This window comes from Meleagris gallopavo, chromosome 1 (genome assembly GCF_905368555.1).
Source record: "Meleagris gallopavo chromosome 1, MGAL_WU_HG_1.1, whole genome shotgun sequence".
NCBI classification, from domain to species: domain Eukaryota; kingdom Metazoa; phylum Chordata; class Aves; order Galliformes; family Phasianidae; genus Meleagris; species Meleagris gallopavo.
The window spans coordinates 160,371,205-160,391,352 of record NC_139404.1 but is presented as its reverse complement, the minus strand read 5'-3'; the positions used below and the strand labels follow the sequence as shown (position 1 = coordinate 160,391,352).

The following is a 20,148-nucleotide window of genomic DNA, read 5'->3' as shown; positions in this document are numbered from 1 at the left end:
TCGGAAGTAGTTACGGTCCATAAGACTGATGTTTCTAATATTTGGCCACTCTGAGAAATCAATAACCATCACTCACATATGTCAATAATCACTACGAAGATGAAAATTAAAAAAACAAAACAACAACAATAAAAACTTTGATTTCACAATTAAGGTTTCTAAAGACAATATTGAGAAAACATTTACCCATAATATTTTTGACTTTACCACTAATGAATGCTTTGAGACTCAGGTAAGATAGAGATCGCATTGTAATCTACTGAAGTCTAAGTGTTCAGATCTTATCTTATTGTAGATCCTTGGCATCTTCAGACCTATTAAAATTCAGTTTTTCCAGATGTGAATTTCCTGAATACTGCTGTTAATCAAAAACATTTCAAAATTGTATTCATGTAACCTGGGGCTAAATAGCTACTATCATCTAGAGATAAGTCTTCTAAAATTACTTCATTAATGGCAATGTTCAGGAAGTATAGGAAGTTCTGCACAAATGTGCGCAGAGGAGTGATGGAGCACTGGAACAGGCTGCCCAAAGAGACTGTCTCCTTCCCTGGAGACATTCAAAACCTGCCTGGATGCTTACCTGTGCAACCTGGTCTAGGGAGATTGCTTTGGCAGGGGAGTTGGACTAGATGATCTCTAGAGGTCCCTTCCAATCCCTACAATTATGTGATTGTGATTGAAAATTGTGCTTAATAGTTTTCCTTAGTTTAAATTGTGTCCTAGCGTAGGATAACTTATGATCTATTAAAGGCTACACACTTTATAATCAGAAAAAAATGAAACTGTGCAATAATATGTGACCAAAAAAATCAGAAATGTGAGACTTGCCTGCTGTGAACCTGGGGAAACAAAATACGATCGGTTGGAGATTTTTAAATCCTGCCTAATGCTGTTATATATTACCTTTAATGGTGAACAAAAATGATTTCAAGAGACTTACTGAAGTTGAGACATAGATTTTTCTAAAGCCGGTAATAAATATTTTAAATAAAAATGTACTTTGAAAAGCTTTATTTCATTGCACAGTCTCTCAGTAAAAGTCTTGGTACTAAGGACATATTTAGTTTTTATGTAAATACTTGTACACTGATTGGAAAATAAAGCTGTAAATACAATAAAGAGAACGACATTACATGGCATTATAAGCTTGTATTACAGTCATACATCTCAATGTGGGGCATGATAAAATCGTAATATAGGCAAGAACGATTGCAGTTATAGTCTCATTACATCTTTTACCGAGTTAACAAGGAAAATTGCTCAAAGATTCAGTGCAGTATTTCTGATCTCTTTGGCTTGTGTTCCACGTGCTATATTGTATTCTTGAAGCTATGTCTATGCTGACAGATTTTCTTCAGACAACACTTATACATCACCCTTATCACCAATGCAAATTATTTTTACATAATGAATCACGTCTTGCCTTTGCTAGTAAATGTTCTAGGGACATGCCCCCATGTCAGATGGTTTTGGCTTGGTGAAAGTAACAGCCCTCATCACTGGCTCCTCAGCGTGGTGTCATACTTTGACCTTTGTTCCCTGTCCCTGATGAGTGAAACTGAAAGTCAGGGAAAAGGTACTGAATCGTGTTCACGTCGTACCCATGTGGCTTCCCAGCACAACAGCAGAAAAAAACTCCGCTATTCAAAATTGTGATTTTGAACTTCCACATACCAAACTCTTGGCTTTTGTACTATCAGAAAGGGCAAAACGAAAATTAATTCCTGTTTCCTTCTCAAGTAAGTGTCATTATTTCACCTGGGATGGATTTTTCTTCATTGTCTGGTATGATACTATGTTTTGGTCTAGGAGAAAAACAATGTTGATAACACACTGATGTTGATAGTTGCTCCTAAGCAGCATTGTACAGAATCAAGGCCATTCTTAGCGAAGGGCCCAATCAGCTGGGAGAAAACAGAATTAAGTTAGCTGACTTAAACTGACCAAAGGGATATTCCACACCATTTGGCCTAAGGAATATTCTACACCATCATGTGGAAGGAGTTTTGAAAGGGGCAGGAGTTCATTTGGCTCTTCTCCACTGCTTTGGGGGCCAGCTGGGCATTGGTCACGGGGTGGTGAGGAATTGATTGTGCATCACTTGTTATATTTATTTATACAGACATAACTATTATCCTTTACTGATTTTTCTATCTTAGTCTATAGTTTTATCCCAACCCACAAATTCTGCTTTTTTTTTTTTTTTTTTTTCTGATTCTCTCCCCCATTCCACTAGGAATGTGAGAAGAGTGAGGAAACAACCATGTAGTGTTCAGCTATCTGCTGGGTTAACCACAGCAGGAGGAAATGGGGAGTCTTATATACTGCACTGGCCCTCCATCCCTATTACATCTTAAGGTACTACACATATGTGAGCCTTAGATTTTTGTCAGGCACCCTTATTTCCTTAAAATCATTTATACAGCCCAAAGTTAGTGCTCTGAAATCCATTCCTCGACACTGGTGTTAGAACGTCACAACAGCTAATTCTCTTCCTTAAAAGCCTGCTTTACCTTCCAGAAGCAAAATTTAGATGTAATAGGAAGGACTGCAATAGCTAGAGGCACATGCCTATTACACAACATGACTCATAAAAAATGTTCTATCATCTCCTTGCTGGATAGTGTAATGAAAAATACTTAAAATACATTTTATTGCCATTTTTTATTAGTTTTCTATTTTTTCAACAATTTCTGTGACTGGCAAGGGTAAGATGGAAGAAAATCCCCAAAATGTTAAAAGAGTGCTGTGTGTTGCCATGACTTATTTCATCTATACCCTGCAGCACTAACCCTAGCACCTAAAGAAGTGTTAGCTGTACTTAAACGATCTTTGATAAGAAATTTCTTAGACCATAATATTTCATGCTAAATGTTCACAACTTGACTTAATCCAAAGCAGAAAAGAATTGATGAGGCACAGAAGAGTGTTACTGAGCCTTCAAGGATTAAATAAATATAAAAACATACATTTAATTGATGTAGCTGTTCTAGTGTTTTATTAAAAAGTGTGAAATGCAAGGAATAAACATTAATCAATATTTCAGTTTAGATGAGATTCCCTAAGTTTTCAGAAACACCGAATATAGTTTTTGTGTTCATTTCAGAGGCAAGAAGAGAGTATGTCAGAACTAAGTGAGACTAGGATAGAGGATTTATAGAAACTAAATTTCAATGCAAATCAATTATAAACTCTGAGCAAACTAATTTGGGAAGAAATGAACTGTGCTGAACAGCTCCTTTTACCTGTTCCTAAAGCAAAGCCTTTCCAAACTGTTTTAACCTCTTGCTTATCTACATCTTCCCAAAAACTAGTTCTTGCTGATCAGTCCATTCAATCTTATCCCTACTTCTTCCAAATGCACCTTGCATTTCCACTGAGATGTGTGGAAACAATTTCTGTTTTTAATTTAATCTAATATGGCAATGACTTTCATTACAAGAAATGCAAATTTAAGTTGCAATGATTTAAATGCAAGTCTTGAGTGTCTGTCAAGTGGAAACAAAAACAATTGTTATCAAACTGCTGACAAAATTCACACAAACTTTTTATATAAGTGAGGAAGGAAACCTCTGAAAGTGCATGATGGCTAATTCAGTCTTATGGGTTTAGCCTCTTCCCTAATTTCACTCTGCATTACAGTGGATCTTGTTTTGTTCTCATGCATTTTTCCATAAATTAAGGTACATTTGGTAGTTTCTAGGACACTGCAAAATGGAAACTTCCAAATCCAAACTTGAAACCTACTTTATGATCACTACTGATTTTTAGAGCACATGGTTTCAATCATTCTTTAAAAAAAAAAAAAAAAAAAAAAAAGCAAGTTTCTTAATCAGGGAATGGATGAATAATTTTGTGTAACTCTAGTATTAGTAAGCAATAAATTAATCTTACTTATGTAGAGAAGGTGAAAAGATGAATCTTGATCCTATCTCATTCTCATAAATGAGGCTTAGTGACAGTATGCTTTCAGCCAGTGGCTGACATCTTATTCAAGCGAGGTGTTTATGGGATTTCTTCCAAGGTACAAACATGCAAACAAATAGGTACAAACATTTCCTCAGAAAAGGAAACAGTCAGGAAATTATAATGTTCTGTGATTAACATATCTGAGTTGTTCTAAATTTCTGAAATGTGATTCATTACTAGGCTTTCTACTCTGTATAGAAGCATATTGTAGTTGACCATTTCAAGTTGGTGTTGGTGATCTTTGACAAAGTACATAGAGGTACATATTTATATAAGCTCCATATTTATATTTTATAAGCTATACTCTGATAATACTCTGATAATTTATGAAGATCTCATACTAAATTGATGGTTTTGAACAGAAGATCCATTTAGTTTTCAAACACTTTTGTGTGGTATCTACCTATAGATAGATGAATACAAGCTACACTTTGATACTGAATTTAAGGAATATGCATAAACACTGCTGGCATCAAAGGAAAGCTTCTGGCAGCTGCAGTGTGTAATGATAAGTAATGTGTTGAGGAAAATAAATGGAAAAGAAACACAAAAATTGTTGCAATGTTTTCTCAATTGTTGTGAACTGACTCTCTCTCTGCCCCCACTCCACAACAAAAAGAGCATTGGGAATCCTCAGATCTCTGAAAAATAAAATCTCAACAAATCCAAAGAAGAAAAAACATCTTAAAGAATGACCTGATATTTATGAGATTCCAATCACTGCAGTTCTAAATGGAACTGTTGCTTGTTAAGTATTTATTAATTTAGCATAAATGTTTTGCAAAAACCAACTATGCCTTTAGAATTTAATGTCAAACTCTTGACTTTATCCTCTTCTTATTCACTATTCCTGATATGAAAGCTTTACAAAGATACTAAGCATTCTAATTACTGATACAAAAGCATACTATTTGTATATCCTTGTTTTAGCCCAAATTTCCATCTCCACTCCTATATCAGCAATCAGAGTACTGACAGGCTGAAATATTGAAGGTAGAGCACAAGTATTTTGTAGTGCCATATCTAACTAATGGGAAAAATTCTTTCATCATCTGTTGCACTTTTTTCCTATGGAATCAGACTGCTTCTAAAGTAAAAGGAGTCGAGCTTGCTTCTAAAGTAAAAGGAGTCCTGCAAATGTTTTTGGAAGTAACATAAAGTTAAAAGGTGAAGATTGAAAGTAAAGTAGGCAAGTGTTAGTCTTAACAGTCAAGTAGAAATGCAATTTTCTCACATTCCTGTAACTCGTACTGGAACAATGTTCCAGGGCAGTTTGCGCCCACACAGGTCACAGTCACAGTGTGCTGTCATTCACTATTATCCAAAAGATTGCAGGAATAGCTCCCAGGCTCCCATGCTCCTCTCTTTACAGCACAGGAGCAAAGAGGTGATTGTGAAGTGTAACCTGCGTACACTAACATCCAAGATTGCCTTCATGAATGCACTGGAGATAGGTAGAAGCTGAGTCATCTTACTTCATGTGACTTTCATCATTCAAGCATTATTATTATGGTTCTTTCTTTTCTCTGCAGAAAATTTAATGGTCAAAAGCATGCTAGAAAGGAGACTGAAATTGTGCAGCAGGAAAAAGTATATTTTTAAGAGCCAAACTAAAAACCAAATATTAGGAAATAAATGCAAAGTAAAAAGTGATTCATCTTCTGCTTGTTTTTCAAAATTGCTCATCAACTACTTTGACAGTTCTCTTTAAGTGTATCAGGCTAATTAATGTTACGCGTTTTCACTCAATTATTTCCTCTCTTTAGGATGGACTGTTATTGGGCCTTGTTCATGTGTGAAGAAAGATGGAATTTAAAAATAATCCTGCTCTGGACATGATCCACTGATAGCTGTGTTTGACACCAAGAACTGTACATTGCAAGTGTAACAAATCACTTTGCAAAGGGACTAGGATTTCAACAGAATCTAAGTAAGGAAATTTTCTTTAAAGATGGCATTTACTCACTTGTCCCATCATCACTGATTATTATCTGAAACAAATTCTAACCACACTGTCATAGGTAATTAATCCAACCTAGGCAAATTCAAAATGTTGTGTTTAACATCATTAACGGTATGCATTTTTCACTTCATGAACACATTTGTGCCCTATATTTTAACAGATAAACACTTCGCAGCCACTTTGGTATGTAAAAATTCAGTTTAATCATCAAAAGCCAACTATGAGATTTCCAGATTCCTCTTTTCCTAATCAACTGCACACAATTACTGTATAGCAATGATCAAGTAACAGAAAAGATCAGTTAGTCTTGCTATGTAAGGGAGGATTTTTTTAATTTAAGACATAACACATCTTTGGTCTTACAGAAGAAGCTTTTCTCTCACTTAGAGGAAAAACTTAACGTAGACACAGAGCCAATATAAAAGAGACTGAAAAAACAATTCCTTTACATTCACTGAATCAAGGCTGAAAGCAGTAAGACCTCCTATACCACTGGAAAAAAAAAAGAATTTTACATATGGACCTGGCATTCTTTTGTCTGTTTTGACTTACAAAGCAGCCTTGCAAATGTGCCTAGCTCTAAAGGTGATACTAAAAACAAGAGGTTAGAGATCATCATGATATATTAATTATGCAAAAGAAGCCAAACCAAATCTAATCAGAAACAGCAGACTCCAAACAGGAAAAATCTTTTTTTTGTCAGAGAAAACATTTATGGTAATGCCAGAGCATCTGCTGATTACAGTCAGAGTTGCAGGATGCCAACATTAAATCAATGAACCATCTCGACAGCTTCTCAGTACTCAAGTCACATCCTAATAATAATTTGCTGTGAAACTTACCCAAAAATTAGCCAAAAAATGTTCACAAAGAATATAGGTAAGAGTCAATAGTGGAGATTCTAAATTCATTTTCATCTGAAAAAGTACATATCTAAAATAGATGTTCGGTTCTTAGACATTTTAGAGCTGCATTATATTGATAAGTCTCTACAAAAGACTGAACATTTTAAAAACAAAATATATTTTTTCTTCAATTTCCTGTTGATTGTGACCTACCACTTTTTTGTTTAGAATGTTAGCATGCATGCTTGTTTAATATAAACTCAGATTAGCCATTTGAAGAAGGCCTGCACCATTAAAAATCAATTTTTAATTCCTGACACCTGAGGATTCTACACAGAATAATATACTTCATTGTAAAGCTTTAATTGATGCATCTATGCACTGTGGAGGGTGATTGCTTGAATAATAAGTATCAGAGATGTGTGATCCGGTTGCTAAGCAAATGTGAGCAAGGCTACAAGCCTGAGAAACTACGTAACAATGAATCAAGGTGTGATGACAGGATAATTATTCCATGAATTGTCATGTTGAAGGACTCACAGAACACTGACCTGTATGCGAGCACACACTGGAAAATTGCTTGAGGGGTAATTAAAGTAATAATAGAAAAGTCCAGTCAGTCACAAATAGAAAAATACATGCTTAGCTTATTTCTCTGTAGCATGCACGATCAAATGATTTCTTATGTTATAGCAAATGCTTCAACAGCGAAAGAATTCAGGAGACAACAGATTACAGCAAAAACCACTGGAATTTATCTGAATTAGCATTAATGGTTTTCTTTCTCAGCACATGTAAGAGGAAGACAATCACCATAGCTACAAATGTTCCCTCCTTTCTCCTTCTTTCCCTGGAGTTTTTATTGCTGAGCATGTTACATGTATGGAGTAGCTCTTCTTTCAGCTTGGGTGACATCTTTCCCAGCCTCTTGCCAAGATGCTGTATGTGTTTTGGGAGTGAGGGAGAGAAAGTCTTGGAACTCTTCAGCAACAGACAAAACATTGGTGTGTCATCAACAGAGCTCTATTGGGAACAACAAGCACAGTACCATATGGGCTGCCAGGAAGAAAGTTAACTGCCACCCAGTCAGACCCAGCACAACTGCTGATATTTTAACAGATCAATACTTACTTAGTTGCCACTGTATATCTACATTTGATGAAAGCTATTCATGTGCCAGTTTTAAGACTTTTAAGACTTTCAAGATACACTTTCACAGTTTTGATATTTGCTTAACACATTCCCATTCCTCTCCCTCTCAGCTTTTGTTCAGTTTACTGTATCAGTTTATACTGGTACAAACCCCACTCTACAAGCCCGCACTTCAGCTCTGAGTAGGCAAAATAATCTAGTTCTAGAAGTAAGCCTGTCTGTGATGGAAACCATCTGATTGCTCAGCAGTATATACTCAGAAATCTCCTCACTCCCCCATGTGTCACCATTATTCCTTCCATTTCCCCTTCAATTTTCATGAAAACTGGGATACCCGTATCTAACGGTCATATACAGGTCATATATAATCACGACCACTGCATTTCTGAAAAAGAAAATTCTTTTTCTGCCATCACATTCTAAAGAGAACCTAAAAACACCTCTTAGGAAACACACTGCATATAATAATTGAAATTGTCATAATGACATTTCTTTCTAGAATGAATATGTTCTGTAAACACATTGCCAGCTCATCAGTTAAGTTAGTCAGTCATGGTAAATATGCTAGAGTTGTATTTCCAAGTCTTTCCTAGCATCCTCATTAGAACTCTTTTCAAAAGGGTAATGTTATACCTAAATAGCTTTAAATGCTATGAAGAAAAACAAATTCTACTGATAAATAACTCAATATTCAGCAGCTAAATGCAGCCTAGGTAAAAACTATTAAAATGCAAATCTCAAGCACAGACTTTATCATTTCAAAGTAAGATCCCATAGAAGAAATATAATTTTTAGATTTGTGTAATAATACTGTGAACAAATCAGGATTCCCAGCATAACCCAGCATCATCAAAGAATAACTTCAGCAGATTCTGAAGACATTTATAAAAATTATGGCTAGATATTCATGTACTTTACTTCAGAAACAACCTAACTCAGGAAGACTATGGGGGTGAAGGAGAATATCCTCTAAGAATTCAGCTAGTGCAAACTACATGTTATCTGCTCTTTCAAGCTGGGCCTGTAACTGATCTGTAATTAGGAAATTACAAAATGTTTAAAAAGATTTTATGTCTCTTGGGAAGATGTAGAGATTAGGAGCACAGGTAGTGCTGTCCTTAATTCTCCCAGTTTGAGATAGCCTGCCCAGGGAGGTGGAGTCGCCGTCCCTGGCAGTGTTCAAAAGGCATCTGAATGAGGAGCTACAAGATATGATTTAGTGGCTTGTGGTAGCAATGGCGATGGGAGGATGGTTGCACTAGATGATCTTGTAGGGCCTTTCCAAACTTGTGATTCTGTGATTCTATTATTCTAACATAATGGGCAGCAAAATGGCTGGGCTTATCACCAAAGCTTCAAACTATATTTGATGGGGGAAGGTGACATACTGCTGCGTGACAGAGAAGATCCACAGAACACTGTCACTTCAGAAAGTAGAACTGGAAAACCTCACATTTGTTCCAGAGGAATTTGGGAGGATTCCCCAAAAAATGTAATGTGGCCAATAGCCCCGCTGAAGTGCCTCTGCACCAATGCATGCAGCATGGGAAATAAGCAAGAGGAGATGGAAACTGGTGAAATTAGAAAATCATGACCTAATTGCAGAAACATGGTGGGGCAAATCACACAACGGGCCTAGCAAACAGCAGAATCAGAATACTGAACTTCAGGAGAACAAAGTTTCAGCTGTTCAAGGAATTATTGGATGAAATCTTCTGGGAAACTGTCCTTAGAGACATAGGAATGGAACAGAGCTGGCTGTTATTCAAGGATATATTTCTGAGGGCATAAGAGCTCACTGTTCTCAGCATAAGAAATGAAGTGAGGAAGTAGGAAACTGGCATGGCTGAGCAGAGATCTGTTTGTTAAACTGAGGGAAAAGAAGGAAAAATATAGGCAATATAGGAAACAGGGAAGCATGGATTGGGAAGAATATGACGATGCTGTCCAGATGTGCAGAGATAGGATCAGGAAAGCTAAGGCACAGATGGAACCAAGTTTGGCAAGAGATATTAATAATAATAATAGGAGATTCTATGATTCTATAGATACATAGGTCAGAAGAGACAGGCAAAGGGCAGTAGACCCTCTCTGATAAATAGGAAGGAAGATCTGGCTTCAATAGACAGCTACAGAGAATGACTTGGGGATCCTGGTAGTTGAGAAACTGGACATGAGCCAGCAGCATCCACTTGCAGCTCAGAAGGCCAACAGTATCCTGGGCTGCATCAAAGGAAGGGTGGACAACAGGGAGAGGGAGTCGATGGTTCCCCTTTGTTCTGTCCTTGTGAGGCCCATATTGTGCCCAGGTCTGCGGTGCCCAACACAAGAAGGATGCAGAGCTGTTGGAGCGGGTCCAGAGGAGGGGCACAAAGATGATTGATCAAAGGGCTGGAGCACCTCTTTTATGAAAAAAGGTTGGGGGATCTGGGCATGTTTAGCTTGGAGAATAGAAGGCCTTCCAGTACATGAGGAGAGCATATAAGCAGAAGGGAACTGACTTTTTACACTGTTTAACAGTGATGGGACAAGGAGGAATGGCTTTAAAATAAAAGAGATTTAAGTTAGACATAGGAAGAAATCTTTTACTCAGAAGGTAGTGAGGCACTGGAAAGGTTTGCCTGTAGAAGCTGTGGATGCCCCATTCCTGGAGGTGCTCAAAGCCAGGTTGGATGGTGCCCTGGGCAGCCTGAGCTGGTGGGTGGCAACTCTACCCACAGCACAGGGTTGGAACTAGATGATCTTTAAAGCACCTTCCTACCCAAGTCAATCTATGATTCGATGATACAATTCTATGTTTGCTGCTTCTGAGATAAGCAATGACAAAGATTTTTTCCATAATTTAATATTTAAATGAGGACAGTTTGAATAAGCTGAGGTGTAGGTCTATATTTTAATCATCTGCTATCTAAAAGCATACCTTAGAACAAAGTTAAATTGTGTTTGTGTAGGCGCACTGCAACTACAGAAACAAAATCATCTCTTTTTGGCAGTACTGTATAAAATTATTTGAAACAGTGGAGCATGCTTAGTCCTGTGTGTCCTTGTGCCTGGCCAAAGGCCAATGATCCCCATGTGAGATTCACTGGAGTAAATGACTTTCTGCTAGTTGCCTCAGGCTCCCTTCACAGTCAATGAGGAGAAACAAGCACTTCTGAAGTGTGCTTCATTTCACCCTGATGTAGATATCTGAAACAGGTAGAGACAGCGTACAGTAACTAACTCAAATGTGAGTGCCTGCAGTCTAAGCATTAAGTCACCAGATACTATTTTTAAAGGTTACAACTTCTGTATTTGAAAAGTTCAAACTTTTGACTACATAAAATCTGCATAAAGGGTGCATTGTCCAGTCAGTATAGTGACAGCAGATTGTAAGATTCTATGTTATACTTTCAGAGGTAGATAACAGATTATGTGCACCAATCTCAATACCTATTTAACATAAGCAATAGAATTTCATAAAGTTTTTTCTCGGTGAAGTAAATCATGTTCTGTTTGCTAAAGCAAGTAGTTTAGATATGAACAGGGGAAAACTGTTTTTTATATAATATATAGTCAAGAATGGTAGATGTGAAAATAGTCCTTATTAAGTATGCCACTCAGCTGTCAGTTATCACGAATTTTTGTTTCTTAAAAATCCTTTATGTTCACTTCCTTTTCTCTATATATTTAGGCATATGTATTACAGTTATTTAGGTACCTATCTCTTACAGATGTGTGATACTTTTGTGTAGTTTTTCAAGTTTCTAACAAGTCTGAAATTCTTATATGTTACAATCAGCCTATAAAACAAATGATCTCTACGTCTGTACTGACATATGGAATCCTACACCTCACATGAAAATTATCACTGCTTTAAACTGATGATGGGTTAGATTTAGTCCTAGCCATGCAAAATTTTGTAAATTCTAATAGTGTACATTGAGACTTAAGAATCTCAAATGCAGTGTTTACTTCTAGTTTTAAAGGATTAAGATATAAATACAGTGCTTTGCTTTGTATAGCAAGGCAACTGGATTTTAGATATTACTCTGCCTTATGTGTTTGAATTCTGCTAGCTTAGTAGGAGAAAGGATTAAGGGGAAAATGATTTAAGTCTCATGAAAATGTATACAAATTCTCTCTCTCTAATAAAAACAAACCACTAACAATGCTTATTAGAATATGTAGCAACTTAAAAAAATAGTATAAAACTACAGCAACACCTGTTATTCAGCACTACTTTAACTCATATAGTCTTATTGCCATTCAAAATATACAGTAAACAGAATACTTTCACTGGATCATATCACCATGTTTTATGCATATATTAAAGATTTTTTGCTTCTTGTAAACATACTAAGTATGACATTAAATTTGAATTATTTCATAAAACATAAAGCTAAAGAATTAATAATGGAAGGTATTCAAGTTCTAACACTGTAACAGCTACAATAATGATAATTACAATTAAAAAACTATTTTTGGTATGAAATAAATACATGCAGTTAAATTGCTTTCCTTTTCATCTCTGGATATATACCTTGTTCACTTTCACTGTTTAATTGACTTCTATGCTATATCCTATCATCCATTCAGAAATAATCTGAATGATCTCAGAATTTAAACAGTAAGTAATTTCTCTTATCATATTATATACATTTCCATATTCTTCCAAGCAGGTATGACTTACACAAAAGAGATTCTACTGAAATAGATTTCAAATTTTTGAGACATCTTTTTTTATAATCAAGCACGAAAATCATCTGTAGGTAGCTGAATTTGTATAGTACTGTACAAACTACACAAACTATTTAATTTTCAAATGCAACACAAAGTGCAGGGTGTTGTCTACAGATCATATCTATGCATCCACATCTGCCATACTCCACTACAATAAAATCCTTGTAGGATATTGTAATCTCTACACAGAATCATTATGCCTGAGTCTACAGGACAAAAACAGAAAAGAGATTGCACTGTCAAGTGACTAGTCAAGGGAAAAAGGCAATCTTCAGAGTACAATTAAAAGCACATACTTTAGATATCTGTTGCCTTTTTTTTAGTATTAAAGTCCAGTTTAGATCAGTTTTAAATAGATAGTTACAACAGGTTCCATGCAATTAAGTGGAATACACCTACATCAGAACATGATCTTTCTTTACTTTCTTTATAGGTATTGAAACCCACCTGAGAACTGCCAGCTTTGAATGGCAATTTCTGACTCATTCCTAACAATTTTTTTTTTTCCAGCGGTGTAAGTCAGACAGAGAAGTGAGCTGAAGAAGTTAAATAGATAAATGGTAGACAGAGACCACTAAGCCTACTGCTTTGTGTAGCTGGCCGGCTTTTAAGACTCCTTTTTTAAACACAGATCAATAAGATATAATTTAAATAGTGCATTGACTATATATGAGTTGGCATTAAATGGTATCACATTTTGGAAAGAATTAACATGAATGCTTATGATGCATAAGAGGATTTTGGAAGATACTTCAGCTGCACCAAGGCCAGGTTGGATGAGGCCCTGGGTAGCCTGGTCTAGTATTAGATATGAAGGCTGGTGACCCTGCATGGAGCATGGGGGTTGGAGCTTCATGATCCTTGAGGTCCCTTCAAACTCAAACCATTCTATGATTCTATGCACTGGATAACCTGTTGTTAGAGGAAGGATAGGGAAATGCTAGATCTCCAAATTTATGATTATATAAATTCAGAGATCAGAGCTGCACTTAAATTTTTTTCAGACTTACTTGACTGAGAGACATGAAACCTATTTAACAATAGGAATTTACAACACATTAAGATTCTGGATGCAGCTTAAGAAAGCACTCTATCACCTGTATTTCCTAGGTTAGAAAAATATTTATAGCAGGAATTAAGAAATCACATGATTATAAAAAAAAATCTTTTGATGATATTGTGTATATATATACAACAGATGCTTCATATTGTTTCTCTTTATTATTACAAAATGGTTTTTTTAATTTGCTTTAAACAATATAAATCTAGATATTTAACAGTTTTTTAATTTCTTAAATATATGAATCCCAGCTTCATCCTATACTTATCAAAATGTAAATAAAATGACAAAACATGCCATTAAAGGGTAAAAATGAATGTTCACTGATGTGCAATCGTCAATCTAAGCCTGTGATTTCATTGAAATGTAAATACTTTAAGGTTAGAAACTATAATTACAAATGAGTTATCAAAGAAAATAAAATCTCTATGTTGAAGAAAAACCCATCATCATTCTCTGGCACAATTTAAAGTCTTTTTTTTTTCAGTTGTTCAAGTTTTTATGTAAAATGTTTCTCATTGAATAACTGTCATCATATTTCAGAAAATAACAATGGAATGTAACCGGTGATCGAATATAAAAATTCTCATATCTCATCCTCCCAGTTTGAAGGGAATCATATATTTATCTTTGTAACTACGTAGGTCACTCTGAAAGTAATGCCTGCTATTTATTTCCATGAAAAGTACAACAGATAGATACAAAGAGCACAATAACAATTGACAGGACAAATTCTCAGCTACAACATACTAATTTTCAAAAAAGAAGTGACCATTAGTTATGCATCTTTGCCAGTGATGAACAAGAGCCTGTATGCCATGGTCATAAACATATGCATGAATGAGGGTGACCCACTGTTTCACAACTGCTATGATGGCATTGTTTCTAGGAGAATGTTGCCTACAAAGTCCATCATTCATTGTTCTGAAAAGATGGAAGTCAGAAGGTTCCAAATTCAGACTATGTAGTGGGTTTGATAGGACAGTCCAGCCAGGATTGGCAGTGCTCCATAGTCTACCAATTGGTATGGGGCCTGGGATTACCATGTTGCATCCTGACTCTGGAAGTTCAAGCCTTCGGCTTAGTCATTGTCAAGATGTAGCAGTCAGACTTGATGGTTTGTCTGAATTCCAGGAAATCCAGAAGGATCACCCCTTTCCTATCCCAAAAGACAGTGCACATTACTTTGCCTGCTGAGAGCTGCACCATGAACTTTATTTTGGATGGGAAGTTCACATTTCACCATTCCATGGACTGAAATTGTGATTACAGCTTGTAGTGGTGACATGACACTGCATCTGGTCACCGGTAATGATGCAATCCAGGTAGCTGTCACCTTCAACCTCATATTTCTTCAATAGATCCTGACAATCTTACGTATGGTGTTCTTTCTATTCCCCTATGAACGTTCATGGGAACTACTTAATGCAAACTTGGTTATATTCCAGTGCTGCTACCATAATTTCCAACACACTGAAGCCAATAATTACTTCCATGCACAGTTCCCTGGTTGTAATCTGCCAGTTCACATCAATGAGCTGGCTGATCAAGATGCTCTTCACTTCATGTGTGACAGCTGTGCATGGCTATCCAGAACCTGGTTAGTATTTTACATCACTGTTGCTGATGCTGAAAAGCACCACCCACCACCTCACTGTGCTCACATGTGCTGTTTGGTTTTCATAAACATTCAGCAAGCATCAATTAACATCAATGGGTGCAACTTTTTCCACATGAAGGAATTCATTGACACACCCTTGCTTCATACACACTTCCATGTCAGATGCCATTCAGTCACATAGCAACAAAATATAATGGAATTTTGGCAGGATGATTCATTTTCGACCACCATACCACCAACATCTGCCTCTGATGTGATGTGTCAGCATAACAGAATAGGAGGCATTACTTTGAAGCAGCCCTCTTATTTATTGCACAAATGGATTTTACTCTCACAAATAGGAAATACTGCATTTGTCCTCATTTAAAAATTATATCATTAACATTTAATATCTGTGTTTGATAATTTGGAACTCAAATCTAGTATTTCACCCCCTCGCTCTGTAAAAAGAAAAAAAAAAAAAGATGAAAAAGAAACCCACAGAAAAAACACAGAAACACTCAGTTATAATGGGATGCATAATGTTGCAAGTAAGATTGTGGTAGCAGTATCAAAATTCATCAACAGCCATAGATTTCTAACATGAGAAATTGAGTTGTAGGAGAGAAATCTTCATCATCTAAGACTGCAATAAAACAAATGCACTAGTATACCTTCTAGAAACAGGCATTTGAAAATGTCTTGTGTCCAGGGTTATAGTATAGTTAATAACATTAGGTACCACCTTCTTCTGGAAAAAAACTCTCCAGAGAAATGAAGAAAATATAAAATACGCTCCACTGTGTGTGATACTGTGTATGAAGGATCTTCAATTATTTAATGATCAACCTTCACCATGTGCAGTAAATCAGTTTATTGCAATTATCACTAACTGATGAGTTTCTATTTAGAAAACAAAACAAAACAAAACAAAAAAATAGTACACTTTTTATTCTCACTGCATTTATTGCTTTTAAGCAGTGGTATGAAAAAAAATCTGAAAATAATCTAACTCAATTCATAACTGCTCACTTTTACATAAATACATATGTACATATATATGTACGTTTATGTGTATATGATTTCAGTTAAAAGAAATACCAAACAGTTATAAATGGTACATTACTATAAAATAAAAATTCAGGATAGTTTGAAAACCTGTCAGTTGGCGCAATTACTGTTTCATAACAGGGGGAATAATTTCTTGTAGAGTGACAAGTTCCCTTATGTCACAGCTATTCTTCCTTTACAAAAGCTGTTACTTTGATGGGAAGGACAAATGTCTGCCATATATTACTATGCAGTCCATTACAATGGGTTCATTCATATTTATAATACAATCTGTGATGTTGATGCAATCACTTTAGACTTCAGTGTTATTTCAAACAAATCCATAACTGAGAAAAAGGCAGGCTGTTGACAGGAGTTAATGCGGGTTTTACTCTGTTCAAAATTGCTTTCTAATCTACTAAATGGCTGTGAAAATTGATGCACTGTTAGAAGTGCTTTTGTACACTACTACAGATAAAGGGTTGTTATACAGCAGTGATCTCTGTAATGCTAAATTGAATTTTTGACAGAAGTTTTTTGTTTTTCCAATTTGAATGTGACAAGATAGGCTATGCAATTTCTAGTAAGTTTAATTCCACCAATTCAAAACATTTTCCCACCTTTATTAATTGAGATAGCTATTACTGCTAGAAGAAAAAAGTTTGAAATTAAACATACAATATCAAATTATATACTATAGAGAAAATCTGTCAGTGGACAAACTAAGGACCAGAGTTAGTGATTTCGAAATCAAATTTGTTGAAGCTGGGTAAATGAATCCTCAAACAGGTAGTACAGTTTGCAGAAACGCTCAGCTTGTCATGAAGGCAAACAGATACTGCTTAGGATCACAAAACAACAAAATCTGGAGATCTGGAGTTATGATATGACTTGTCAATAAACACATTTCCAGAGGGATTTTAGGAAGATGAAGATATGCAAGGATAGGTTTTTAATTTTTTAAGTTTATTCAATCAATGAAATCTCAGTCAAAGAATTCAAAATTTTTTTTTACCACCCTGAAAAAGAAGAGACTCAGAAAAAGAAAAAGAAAAAAAAAAAAAAGGAAAGGAAATGAGAAAGGAAACAAAAGGAAATGAGAAAGGAAAGGAAAGGAAAGGAAAGGAAAGGAAAGGAAAGGAAAGGAAAGGAAAGGAAAGGAAAGGAAAGGAAAGGAAAGGAAAGGAAAGGAAAGGAAAGGAAAGGAAAGGAAAGGAAAGGAAAGGAAAGGAAAGGAAAGGAAAGGAAAGGAAAGGAAAGGAAAAAGGGAAGGGAAGGGAAGGGAAGGGAAAGAAGAAAAGAAAAGAAAAGAAAAGAAAAGAAAAGAAAAGAAAAGAAAAGAAAAGAAAAGAAAAGAAAAGAAAAGAAAAGAAAAGAAAAGAAAAGAAAAGAAAAGAAAAGAAAAGAAAAGAAAAGAAAAGAAAAGAAAGAGAAGAGAAGAGAAGAGAAGAGAAGAGAAGAGAAGAGAAGAGAGAAGAAAAGAAAAGAGAAAGAAAAGAAAAGAAAAGAAAAGAAAAGAAAAGAAAAGAAAAGAAAAGAAAAGAAAAGAAAAGAAAAGAAAAGAAAAGAAAAGAAAAGAAAAGAAAAGAAAAGAAAAGAAAAGAAAAGAAAAGAAAAGAAAAGAAAAGAAAGAAAAGAAGAGAAGAGAAGAGAAGAGAAGAGAAAAGAAGAGAAGAGAAAAGAAAAGAAGAGAAAAGAAAGAAAAGAAAAGAAAAGAAAAGAAAAGAAAAGAAAAGAAAAGAAAAGAAAAGAAAAGAAAAGAAAAGAAAAGAAAAGAAAAGAAAAGAAAAGAAAAGAAAAGAAAAAAAGGACTAAGGGTCCTTTTAAGCTTTAGATTTCCCTGGTAAGAAAGGGCAAAGAAATACCAAGACTGTTACTGCTATGAAACCACAATAGACTTTGGTACTGTCTCTGCATAATAGCTACTCTAAAAAATATCCTAATGCACTTCTCTCAAATATCTGGTGTCCCATTAAAATCTTAACCTAAACAATGCATCTTTTCATTTTAATCAAGAACTTCTTGATATCCAGTATGAATTTGAAAATATCACTAAAAAATTAATGAACAGTTTTCTCTTTCTGATGGAAGCCATAAAAATAAGAAAAAAGAAAAAAGAAGTCATACCCAAGACATTTGCCTGTCTAGTAACTTTCAAATTTGCTTATGTGTTTCAATTCTACCAGATTTAATGAAGAGGCATATATCTCTTAGACAGTATAACAATTCAGGCTAGAGAAGAACTCTCCAAGTCATCTGGTTCACACCCAATTTCAAAGTGAGATACAGCTGTTAAGGTACATCCTACTTTTTTTCCCCCCCAAAAAAAAGAAAAAAAATTCAAATTTCATCATTCAACCTTGGTGACATTTAATTACCTCAGCTAAATGTTGGAGTCTAATATACTACAAAAACTGCCAGTGCGTTTCACACAGGACAGTATTACCATACTATGCGGAGTAGTAAGTAAAATTCACTTACGCAGTCTATCAACTAAGAAATACAAATGTGTATTAACTGGGCTTCATGAACAATAAAGCTCACAAAGCATTTTATTTCTTTTTTTTTTTTTTTTTTCCCTATATGACATCATATCTCTCCTGAATACTCACTTTTTTTCAAAAGAAAATAGCTTCAACAGTTACATTCTGTACCTCTTACTAACTCAAATGTAGAAGAATCATTAAAGGTAAGTGCTACTGCATAAGTCTTACAGACACTGCAAAGCAGAAAAGAAAATCAAATTTGGTATGTAGAGATTGAATGGTTTTAGAGAATGATAGCATTGTAAGAAGGTTCTTCTGGAGTTGTTCCAACATATACTGGTAATAGTCATTACTTATAAGCTATCGTTGATTGTTTAAAACTACAGAACTGACTGTAGTTACAGATGAATTTTCTTCCCCTATCAAGTAAGTAAAATACTACACAGAAGGGATATATAAAAAACTGATTATTTTGCTTAAGCATGGTTAAAAAATACAAGAAATTCTGCTGCACATCAGTCACCCTGCAATATTTCTTACATTAGATCAGCAAATACAATATAATACCACAAAAATGTTTATCCCAGATAATTAGTAGGAATCTTCTAAATGCGCTTAAGTAACATTTTGTTCCAACTTGCAGCTACTTATTAAACCCAATCAAAGAAGCTATGTAGTTTAGCAACCTGTACTTCAAACGCCATTGTTCTTCACAAGCAGTACCATGAAAGTTCATTATGTTCAAGTTTAGCATTTCAGAGCTTCTGCATCATACAGTGTTTGTTTGAATTTCTAATCATCTAGAACATTTCTCCAAAACTATTGGAACAAAAAAGAACAACTTTTAATAGCTAGTTTTATAATTTATGAAAAATACAGAAAATCCAGTAATCATATTATTTGAGATACTAAATCAGATGAAACTTTACTTTACTTTACTTTGTTAGCCTAGAGAGAATGACATCATCTTTGTGTAGTCACAAGGCTGAGAAAGTTGGTAAAAAAAGTATCCCATTCTTAACATGAAGGTAAGAAACTTAGCTATTCCTTCTGTAGACAATAACTTTTCTAACTGCTACATATACATTTTTTTACTGTTTACACCTGAATTCCTATTATGAGGAACCACAAAATCATAGAATCATTTAGATTGAAAAACACTTTTGGGACCATCAAGTCCAACCATCAATGCGACATAACCAATTTACATCATTAAACCACATCTTGTAGTGCCAGGACCCCATGTCTCTTAATACCTCCAGTGATGGGGACTCTACCATTTCCTTGGCAGCCCATTC

General features: G+C 35.2%; 1 protein-coding gene across 4 annotated transcripts in view; it reads right to left on the bottom strand.

Moving 5' to 3' along the window:
- DIAPH3 (diaphanous related formin 3) overlaps positions 1 to 20,148 on the bottom strand; it is a 234,552-nt gene that overhangs the window by 6,484 nt on the left and 207,920 nt on the right. The window lies entirely within an intron of this gene.